Source organism: Arachis duranensis, chromosome 10 (assembly GCF_000817695.3).
Source record: "Arachis duranensis cultivar V14167 chromosome 10, aradu.V14167.gnm2.J7QH, whole genome shotgun sequence".
In the NCBI taxonomy this organism is placed as follows: Eukaryota; Viridiplantae; Streptophyta; class Magnoliopsida; order Fabales; family Fabaceae; genus Arachis; species Arachis duranensis.
Window position 1 is genome coordinate 27,733,851 of NC_029781.3, and position 12,299 is coordinate 27,746,149.

The 12,299-nt window shown below is 40.6% G+C and overlaps 1 pseudogene; it reads right to left on the reverse strand.

The window, feature by feature from the left end:
• Window positions 1–7,692: 7,692 nt before the first annotated feature.
• The window catches only part of LOC107469609 (organic cation/carnitine transporter 4-like), an 82,177-nt pseudogene continuing 77,570 nt past the window's right edge, over window positions 7,693–12,299 (reverse strand).

Sequence of the window (12,299 nt, forward strand, 5' to 3'; positions counted from 1 at the left end):
AGCCAGAAAATACCTGAAATCACAGAAAAACACACAAACTCATAGTAAAGTCCAGAAATATGATTTTTGCCTAAAAACTAATAATATTCTACTAAAAATTAACTGAAACATGCTAAAATCTACATGAAATTACCCCCAAAAAGCGTATAAAATATCCGCTCATCAGGAGTCGTATACGAGTAGTCGATCAGGTTCAAATTCCCCATTTCAAACAACCAAGCAGAATACGAAGCCCTCATAGGGGGCTTAACCCTAGCAGCAGAAGTCGGAGCAACAAGGCTGGAAATATGCAGCGATTCGCAGGTCGTCACCTCCCAAGTAAACGGGAACTATCAAACCAGAGACTCATTATTACAAAAGTACTTGGAAAAAGTCAAGAACTTAAGCCAAAAGTTTGAGGAGGTCACGGTCCACCACGTTCCCAGGGAGAGGAACACACGGGCAAATCTTCTACCAAAATTGGCCAGCACAAAACCGGGAGAAGGCAACCGGTCCCTCATCCAAGGCATGACGAGGGAGCCGGCGGTCACCCTGCATCTATCAAGGCTGGGCTCTTCATGGCTAGACCCCATCACAAGCTTCCTTGAAAATGGCAAACTCCCTGAAGATGAAAAGGACGCCGCGAAATTGAGAAGGGAAGCAGCCAAATACGCGGTCATTCAAGGACAGCTATTCAAGAAAGGGCTCAACCAGCCCCTACTGAAGTGTTTACACCCCGACCAAACGGACTACGTCCTCAGAGAAGTCCATGAAGGCTGCTGCGGACACCACATAGGAGGCAAAGCCCTAGCAAGAAAGTTAATTCGAGCTGGATACTATTGGCCGACAATGATGGCAGACTCTAAAGAATTCGTCAGAAAATGTGTCAAGTGTCAAGAGAACGCCAATTTCCACAGAGCACCGGCCTCCGAGTTAAGCCTGTTAACGTCCTCCCGACCATTCTCGCAGTGGGGAGTCGACCTCTTGGGGCCCTTCCCATTCGGTCCCGGGCAAGTCAAGTATCTCATAGTCGCCATCGATTACTACACCAAATGGATAGAAGCCGAGCCGCTGGCCAGCATATCCTCATCCAATTGCAAGAAATTCATGTGGAGGCAGGTGATAATGCGATTCGGGATTCCAGAAGTTGTTATCTCGGACAACGGCACACAGTTTACCGACAAAAAGTTCACGGAATTCCTCACCGGCTTGGGTATAAGACAGAAGTTCTCCTCGGTAGAGCACCCCCAAACAAACGGACAGGTGGAATCCGCGAACAAGATTATCCTGTTAGGGCTGAAGAAGCGATTGGATAATAAAAAAGGTGCTTGGGCCGACGAACTAGCCTCGATCCTATGGTCTTACCGAACAACCGAACAGTCTTCCACTAAGGAAACTCCTTTCCGACTGACATACGGGTTAGACGCGGTAATACCCATGGAGATCGGGGAACCGAGCCCCCGTCTACTTTTGAAAGGAGTGGAGGAAGCCATGGAGAAGGACCTAATAGATGAAGCAAGAGAAATGGCCCATTTGATGGAAACAGCGCTGAAACAAAGAATGACCCTGCGCTACAACACCAAAGTGCTCAAAAGGGAGTTCGAGCCAAACGATCTCGTCCTAAGGCGTAATGACATCGGCTTACCGACCCCTGGAGTAGGCAAACTAGCAGCAAATTGGGAAGGTCCCTATAGAATCAAAAAAGTGATGGGCAAAGGCACTTTCAAGTTAGAAAGGCTCAATGGCAAGGATGTCCCAAGAACATGGAACGCGGACAACCTGAGAAGATTCTACTCCTAGCACATGAGGCGACATACCGATCAATCGAGCTAAGTATTAGTTCGTGGATTTGCACTTTTCCTTATGTCCTATGGGCCTTTTATGCAATTACCGAATAAGATATACTTGTGCAAATTTTCTGTCTTTTGTTTTGTTCGCCTTTTCTGGACAACCCACTACGCAAGCGAATTCATCACAAACCGACAACGATGCGCGGCCCCAGGACTGATCACCCCGGGAGCCCATCAATAACAACAATAGTAAAACGGCTACACCAAAAAGCCACGACCCGGCCCAACCGAGATATCATCAATACGCCAAAACGAACAACAGCCACAAGTCAATAACGGTTAATATAAACGATAACACGACCAGGCAAATAAGAAAGTATTAACTACAATAGAACGCGTAAGCAACTCAAAGAGTCAATTGTTCACCAAAGCCAAAACAAAACGGCTAAACCAGAGTTTTAAAATAGAAAAAGAGAATTCACTTCTTGGGTACGTCAACAATTTTGCCATCCTTGATCACCTTGAAGACACCAATCACCGACGTGTCAAAGTCAGGAGCAACAACTTTGACCTGAGCTTTAAGAGCCTCCTCGGTTGCTAGGATCGCACCTTTCCCCTGCTTGACGACGTCTTTATACTTTGTTTTTAACGCTGCCAACTCAGCCTCCACAGCTTGCTTCTCCTTCTCCATCTTGGCCATCCGTTTTTGTGCTGCGCCGACCTGACTCTCTAAAGCCATTTCGCGATCGACAAGACGTGAAACTGTGGCGTCCGACTCCTCCAACTTCTTCTCGGCGGTAGTGGCTTTCTTCTCAGCAGCAGTAGCTTTCTTCTCGGCGGCATCAAGCTTCTCATTTGATTGGGTCAGCTGCTCCCGGAGAGTCTCAACTTTACTTTTAAGCTCGTTGTTAGCCTTCCCAGCAGATTCCAACCTTCTACGAAGGGACTCCATCCCAGATAGCTCGAACTCGGCCTTCCGAGCTATCACTGCGCCGCGTAAAAGGGTACGATACATCCACCTCGCCTGCCCGGCAAGGGATGACTCATGAAAATGCTCCTCAGTACCAGGAATCAGCTGGGAATCTATGAAGTTTCCGGCATCAAAATTCCTCTCCATGACAGTAAGAACCCCCTCAGGACTGGATGACGTCTTTCTTTTCCTCTTGAGGCTAGGAACCTCTTCCACCTCGTCGTCGGCGTCCGGGTTAGATGTCGAACCCCCGGTGCCGATCACCTCACGGAAGGGAGAAACACGAACCGCCTTGTCACCTTGAGCCGAGGTGCCGGTCTCGCCGACCTCGACCCCTTGTTCCGAAGCGGCCTTGTCCTCTGGGGGAACGGCAGATTTCTCAGCAACAGACTTCTCACTACCTCCCTCGTCGTCACTTGCACACAGGAAGGTTTGAAACAAGTTAGGGAGACCCGTTATCTCGGCAGACATTCCCACTGAAAAGAAAAAGAAGTCGGTTAGTGACAATAAGAAGGCTTCTCACAATATAATTGCGACCGGCCTCCCGATCACCCATGAGGAGGTGAGGATTCACATGATTCCTCCCAAAGATTGCCATCAACACGTCGGCAATCTTTCTATCCACCGCCGACATGCCCTTATAGGTTACTTTAACGAAGGCATTGGACCCTGCCTCGAAGCTCCAATAGGTTGGGATAAGGCGTGCCCCCTCCAACGACAACCAAAAGGGATGACGACCTTTGACAGGGTGGACCTTGAAATATTTATCCTTAAATCCGTGATAGGAGTCCTCAAATAAACCAAAAATCCTCCGACCTTGGGCAGACCGGAAGGACATGAACCCCTTTTTATGTTTCCCCTCTTTCGAAGGGTTTGTAAGATTGAAAAAGAAAAGAAAGACATCTACAGACACCAGCAGCTCAAGGTATTCACAAACCATCTCGAAACAGCGAATCGAAGCCCAGCTGTTCGTATGCAATTGCGACGGCGCAACGGAAACCCGACCTAGAAGCGCCATCTGAAAGGCGGAAAATGGAATACGAACCCCGACTTGGGTAAACGGATTTATAGAACCAAATCCAATCGGTGACCCGGGGATGGTTGAAATTAAGCTCATACAAGCGCTCATGAGGAGCCGGGACGAAGACGTCATAATTGGCTTCCTCATCGGTCCCTCCGCACAAGTACTCGGCTTGACGGAACTCGGTGAGCTCTTCCTCGCCCATTTGGTTAGGAGAATCCCTTACGTCGGAAATGACCCAGGCGTAGGGATCATACGCCGCGGGAGAAGGGGAAGCCCGGGAGGTCGTGCGAGCCATACCTACATGAGGGGACCATCCAGTCAGTCTAAAAGGTCGGGTGCTCGGGGCGAATACAGATACTAACCCCACTACTCCCCAACTAAGACCAAACGCAGTTAAAAATGTAAAAACCCCAAACAAAGCCTATCCTGGAATGGTACTCCTCCCCTAACACGCCTAACCAACTTCGAGAGACCACATCACAATAAAAATCAAGCAGGACAACAGAAATGATAAACAAGCACAAACAACAAGCATGTAAGAACAAAGCAGAAAAGAGAAAGATCCAAGAACTACCTGAATTAGTTGAAAAAAGCTAAAAAAGATGAAGGGAGGATGCACAAGGGCACTGCAACAGCACTTTGAAATTTTTTGAAGAAGGGAACAGGAAAATAGGAAGAATGGGAGAGTGCAGAAGTATAAGAGATAAAGAAACAAAACCAACTGTTTAAAACTGCCTCCCAGAAAGCGCGAAAAACCTGGGGGCAAAATAGTCTTTGCAAACAGGGTTTTCCCCTCTTTTATGAGCATTCAATGCCCAACGCGAAAGACGAGGCGACGGAACGGTTGTTGGGCAACCAAGAGACGCGCGCATAGGGGGCACGTCCCTCCCACGAGCGACCGACCTGACGAGGGGCGTGAACATTACACGCCATTGATAGCTCCCACGACTACCACTGGCGCATGGGGGCACTGTTACGGCCTGGCCCAGGCCACTTGCGGGCCAACCCGACCCAAAGATGACCCGACCCGAACGGTCGGGCACATACGGTTCACTGCGCGACCCGGACACGCGTCCTTGGCAGCTCCCCACTACAGCTGGGAGGAAGTTTCGAGGAAGGTGGGCTTGTCCTTGAAGGGCCCACCTCTGACACGGTATAAATGGGGAAGGACCTACCCTTCCCCCAAGGTACGTCACTTTGTCCACCTATCATATTCCCCACCTGCACACTAGCTGACTAGAGCGTCGAAGTGTCTTTGCAGGTGGCATCCCCTCCTTCCTTCCACAACGAGAGCTCGGCTACCCGGCTGATCTAAATCTGGCACGACCGCGATTGAAGCGTTTTTCCCCTCAAATAACCACCTGATCTGTCCGGCAACCGACCACCGAACAATATCATCGCATTTCTTTTTCGCTATGTTTTTAAAAGCACTCAAGTGAGAATATACATGTTTACTTACAGGTCAATTGTTACAAAACTGAAGTTCTTAATGTATTTCACTCATATTAATTCCCGGCTAGCTAACAACAACATTTCAAGTTCCATACAAAAGCTAAGCTGTCGTGTAAATTACAAAGCACTAAAATACCCCGCTTCAATTGAAGAATTTGGTAACACATTGAAGGACATGCTTGCATTTATTGGCTGCTGTCACAGTTTGACTGTAGAAGAAGATGAGTAACTAAGACAAATGCATTATGAAGTCTGTCAGTGGAAGGAGAAAGAGATTAATGGGACCGAGAGAGGATTGCTTGGAGGCTGCCCGTTAACTCCTAGGGAAACTTCCGTGTTACTTAGAGCACTTGGTTAATGCAGGATGAATTTTGTTAAACTTGTTGACCAATTAGATGATAGTTTTAGTATGGTTGAACAATATATTGAGAATTATAGTTGATGTATCAATACACTTTATTTATATTTTGAATTATATTGACTTGCTTGTTTATAGTATTTTTCTTTTAGTTTGATAATATGATGAACTTGTTTATTTTTTGAAATATTATAAATGTTTGAATATAAGTTGGATGAAAATTTATATTCATTAAATTTATACTTCTTTTGTAAGAAAACAGGTTTATTTTATAATGAAAAAATCTAAAAATTTTGTTTTATCTTACTGACGAATTTATAGATGGATTTTCTATTTGTATTCAAAGTTCGGAATGCTTTTTCAGGCTCCAATTACCGATGAAAAATCTGTTGAAAAATCTGACTCTAGTTACCGGCGAAAAATGTCGGAAAAATTGATATTTTTAGTGAAATGGAGGAGATGATTATCGAGGAAAAATTTGTCGGTAACGAAGAAAAATCTGTCGGTAAATTACAAATGGAAAAAATTATCAATAAATAAATTTTAACAAGACTTTTATAGAGGGACAAAATTCGTCGGTAATTTTATTGGTAACTAAAACTCCATATTTGTCTATAATAAGCAATTTTTTAGTTGTAAATATTCTTTTTAAAATCAATCATTTTAAAAATTAAACACATATCATCATGTTTCACAATTAAACCTTATCCTTATGACTACATTATATCTTGATTATTTTTCTTATTAGTTTCTTTCTATTAAAAAAATAAAATCTAATTTATTATATTTTTATTTTTTTATTACATACTTAAAAATGAGGATTGATTCTTTCTTTAAAGGTATATATAGAAGGGAAGCAATTCGAAAACATACAGGTCTCCTTTGTATTTTTATTTTGTCTGTTATATTTTTATTTCTCCGACCAGTTGGACTAAAAAATTGATAAACCGTACATAAATTCGGTCCGGTTGAAGTTTTAGACCACAGAAAACAAAAAATCGATATGACCAGGTTTAAATTGGCTGGTTTTACTGTAAACCAGAGAACCGATGTTTTTATAACTCGACCGGTTCAATGTTTTTTAAAAAAAACCTAGCTAACCTAACCCTCGAAGAAGTGAATCCCAGCCTCCTTGTCCCTTAGGTTCGAAGAGGTGAAGAGGACAAGAGGCACTCTCTCTCTCTCACACTCACAATCGCAGGCTCCTCTGTGTGTCGTTGCGTCGTTGCCTTTGTTATTGGCTCGCCTGCCCTGCGTCGTCACGTCTCTGTGTGTCTCTCGTCGTTGTCATCGCGTCTTCATCCAGTGTGGCTCGCCGTCGCTACTGCCTCCCCCCTCGCTAGTCACTACTTCGCCGTGAAAACTTGGTTTCTATCTTCTCTCCGGTATTCTGCAACTTGGTATTTATTGTTGTTTTGGTTGCTGTCAATGTGCTATACTGTTGCTGTTAATTTTCAATTTATAGAAAAATTAAGGAGAGTAAGAATGTGACCTTGCCATTTTAGTTAGAAAAAATGGTTTGAGCATTTGAAGTGTTGTTTGTTTAGTTAATGAGAATTGAGAGGAGAGGATTTTATGTAGGTTTGAGTTGAAATTATGAAAATTGTGGATCAAAAACATTTTAGCAGAAAATGAACTAGGCATGCATTTAGAACAAATTAGGATGAAATGAAAAATGTGATTTGGAATGCAAGGTAAGATTAAATGAAAGTTGAAACACATCATTTTCTCTCTTACAAGTACTAATATGTAAATTAGAAATTTAGAATTGCTCGATAACCTTGAACTTTACCAAAATTTGACTACTAGAAAACAATATTAATTGAGATAACCATATTTTTTTCTTTTTTTAAATGGATTGGATAGTCCCCAGTTATAGACATTACAAATTCAGTCCCACCATACTCACACACACAATATTTAAGGGTTTCATCCATTACTTGGCCTAACCAAGTTTTTAACCATTACAAACTTACCCACACCACACTCATTCATACACACAATATTCAAGAATTCCATCCAAAGTTGTTGCAAGACATACATGATCACCATAAGATTAAAGTCTTGCTTGAAGATGATAGTAAAAAGTTAATCTTAGTGGACCAATAATATAAAAACATCAAACAAGCCCAGCTTCCAACCTAAAGAATGTATCATACAGTGGTTGATTCAAAGTTTTCGGCAAATAAAATGCAAACATGCCACCCATAATCCCACACACAGCAAACACCACGAATGGCAGCCTTCCCAAAACCACCACCACTTGCGACAATATCGCCCCCATTTGCCCCGCTTGCGTAGTGTGGCATTCCTCACCACCGTGGGAATAACTTGTCCGTGTAAATAAACAATGAGTTGTAGGTTCCCGCCATCTCAAATATTCTCAAAATACCACACACCATTCTAACTAACTTCCACACTCCAACATTTCCCATTAAACTACCCAATAAACAAAACAAACCACTGAACCACATTGTTCCTATTGACAACGGCTTCCTCCCAAACTTGTCCAACAAGCGCCATTATCCCATATGCCGGCATCTCCGCCACCGCGTTCAGCACCACGTTCATGTAAAGGTTAGTATCAAGATTCACCATGTTCAAACTCAGACCATAGTACACAATAGCGCAAAGGAAGTTAATTGCCACCATTAGAATCAACCTTATTCTAGTGACTGGCGATTGAAGCACGTCAATGATAGAACCACCAACTACATATTTGTTTTCCAAAGACTTGTTCTTATAGGTCAAGGTTAGTGCTTCTCTTTTTGCTTCTTTTTTCTACTTCGACTTCTTCATCGAGTGCAAGAGGAACACCATTAGGGACGTGTTTTCCATTGGTGGAAGCAATGGTGGACATGATTTTCATGGCTTCGATTACTCTCCCTCGAACAAGATACCATCTTGGAGACGTTGAGAGGAAAGGGACGACGAGGATCAAGAAGAGAATGGAGGGGATGGAGGATGCAATGTAAAGCTAGCGCCATGTTTGGAAGACATAGGCAATGGTGGAGAGGATGGCAATGCCGATGGAGAAGAAGTAGAAGGTGGACATTCTGGCGATGTCACGTTTTGCGGGGCAGATGGATTCGGTGGCAAGGACAAATGCACATAGGCCAACGCCACCGATGCTAAAACCGGTGAAGAAGTGGAGAATGACGTAGATCCAATAGTTTGGGGAGAATGTTGTGAAGCAACCAAAGATGGCGTTTAAGACACAAACCACCATTAATGACACTTTCCTTCCAAAAAATGAGTCTGACAGGTGACCAAATATTCCGGCACACTAAAAAATACAAATTAATTCTATAATTAAATAACAACGATAATAATACTAGTATATAAATCATTTTTTAACAAAATATTTTCTATTTTATTTATTAAAATATTTTGTTATTAAATATTATATATAGTCTAAGATAGAAAATATTTATTTTTCTAGTAATGCAAATATTTTAAGAAAAACGCGATGAGTTTATATTTTTTAATTTTAAAATTGGACTAACAATAATGTTTTTTAATGTTATTAGGATTTGGTATATTTTACTATAAAATAGAGTTGGATAATTAGATTTAAGGCTTTACAAATCTAAATGTTAGATTTATAGTTTTAATTTTTTTAAATATACAAATTTGATCCTTAAATTATGTTCTACTAAATTTTAACACTAATTAAACTTTTCTATTTATGTTATACGACTAAATTTTAAAATTTGCCAACTAGATTTATTAATTAAATGAAAAAATAATAACCATAATAAAAAAGACATCAAATTATCATTACACTATAGGATGATATTCACGTGTGTCACTCTACTTGGTTGGAATATAATATTTCAATTTCTACCATCATTGAGATATATATTAAATAATACATGTGGTCAAGATTTGGTGAATAAAAATATTGTGTATATCAATCATGGAAAGTCTAAAAAAGCCTGCAATAGATTTTTCTTCTTTTCATTTTGGAATGGATGAAAATATTCAATTTATCCAACTTAGACTATTTCATTAAAATATATAATGAGTAAATCTGTCCATGACTTATGTGAATTATGTCAAGCCATTTTTTTTAAACAATTTTTTACAGTAAAATTTTATTTTTTATTTTTAATTTTTTTAAAATTAACTCTTAAATACATATGTTATCATTAATTTTGTAGAATTAAAAGTTCATTGAAAAAATCGATGAAAAATAATGCTAGAATATTTAATTTTGGTCTTTTTTTCATTTCTCTCAATTTTTTTTAATTTGTGTAAAATCTTAAAATTTAGTATTTTATATATCATTTTCATATTTCACTAACAAACTAACAAAATATATATTAAAAGTTTTAGTCATATTTTGTAATTTTATATATGAAAAATATGTAAATATTTTACTTAAGTATTTTGCTTCTATATAAGTAAAACATACACAAACTGAACCAAAGAGAAAAAAAAATCAAAAGAAAAAAATATATTTTAGATCCTATACTAAAAAAATTGTATTTTTACGTTTAATGTATTTTTTATTTTTTATTTTTATCTAAGTTATTTCTCAAACATTACATTAAATTGTTTAAATTTATTGTCTTTTATACTTTAAGATTGAAATAATTGAGTTATTCTTTTTACCTCGTAAATATCAACCTTTTTTTTACAATTTTTATTAATTATTTAGACTTTTTTACAAATTTAAACTATTTTTAATATATATCTTGTATTATATGTCTTTTTTTATTTTTGTTTTTAGCATATAACTTTTTTCATTACAAATTAAGAGTATATCTTTGTAAGACCCAAAACCTTTGAAAAGTTTTATTATGATCAAGTCTCAAATCATAGTTATTTATAACCTTAATTTCAGAAATTATTTTATTAAAGATAATTAAGGCAAATTTTGATTTATTGAATTTGAGATGAGTTATGATTATTATCTAATTTTATAATTATTGGAATATTTTCTAAATTTTAAGTATAAAGTTGATAGTTATGAAATAATAAGGATTTTTATGATTTGGATTAGATAAGTAATATTTTAAATATTAATACTCCTATTTTGGAAAGTAGAGAAATTAACTATATTATTTCTAGATTTTTGGATTTGGACATTTTATTGAAAATAAAGTGTGAAATTGATGAACAAATAGTATTTTTATACACTATTATTGTTGAATTAGAATTTATTTCTAATTACTACATTATACCTATTTTAAGTGAAATTACAAAAGTACCCCTAACCCTAATTTTATTCAAAAAACCCTAACCCTAAAACCCTGACCCAGTACCCGTTTCCCCTCCTTGAACCACCAGCAGCTGCTGCTGCTCCTCTGACCTAAACACACACATACAATATCTGAAGCAAAGAAGAAAGGGAAGGCAGAAATCGGGGGAAGGGAAGAAAGGAGGAGCGGCGCCGGCGAGGAGCCCACTACCGCCGCCGCTGCATCGTCGCTGGGTTTGGAGGGAGGTCATACCTGGAGCTTATCACCGTCGATCCACCGCGAGCCGCCATCGCAAGTCAGGCCCGAGGCGAGAGACAGAGAGCTGCCGTGAAGGAGAAAGAGGAAGGAGGGGGGAGATCGGGCGTGCCCAGTCGTCGTCGCCGTGCCTCCATCGCGACTGACCCGCCGCCGCTAGGGTTTGTGACCGCCATCTCTGTCACTGCCGACAAGCACCGAGGGAGAGGAAAATCGGAGTTTGCACAGCACACAGAGAGAGAGAGAGAGAGTCGCCGTGGAGCCACGAGCTGCGCCGTTCGCCGCCACGTCGCGTCGGAGAAGAAGGCTGAGACTGAGCTCCGCTGGGAGAGGACGACGCGAGCTAGAGGTCCGGTTGCTGCTGTCCTATGGAGTAGACTGAACCACGCCGCGCTGATGGGGTTCTCACCGTCGCCGGAAATAGATTCAGGCTACCGCAAGTGTCGCGGTCGGAGGAGGAAGCTGCGCCCCTGTGTTCTGACCGCCGGGAATGATTCTGTCACTTCTGGGATCACCGCCGGAGCTCCAGACTGAGCTTCTGCCACTTGAGACCCTGCTGCTGTCGCCGAAAAAGTTGCCGGTAAGGGTTTTATTTGAGGTTTCTGCCTTTTTGGTTTTCGAGAAGGTTTTGATGTTGTGCGGTTTTTACAGTTGATCCACCGGAGCTTCTGGCCACCGCCGGAGCTGTTACCGGGGCCGGTTCGGAATCGCAGCTGCCTCATTGTGTTATTTCGGTAAGAAATTATGTTTCGAATAATCTCGCGTTAGTATTCTGTTGTTTTTGGTTAATGAATGAGTCTTGGTAACGTGGATCGAGTCCTGATTATTATATGTTGCGATTAGTGATGCTATGGTTATTGCGAAAGTGGCTGGGAGCTGAGGTTTTGGTTGCCGTCAGTTCGGGTTGAGGCGGAAAGGACTCTGTGAGACATTTGGGTTATGGAATTGCGTTTTGAGGTAGGGGCGCTTTCCAAAAACTATGTTTTATGTATTGGAATTATTACATATGGATACTGATGTGAGATATTGTGTATTTGGTGATTGTATCTGCCTTATGTATTATTTGATTGACTCGAATGATTATGGATGTTGGTTTGGCTGAGTTGTTGTACGGCTTTGTGAGATGTAATGTTTTGAAGTTGATTCTTTAAAGATTTGAAATCTGAGTTTAAACCGTTGAGGATTGGTTTGAATTGAGTCAATTATTTCAATGATGTGAAAAGTCGAATGCACTTTTGAATTCAGCCTGGTTTACTTTAATTGA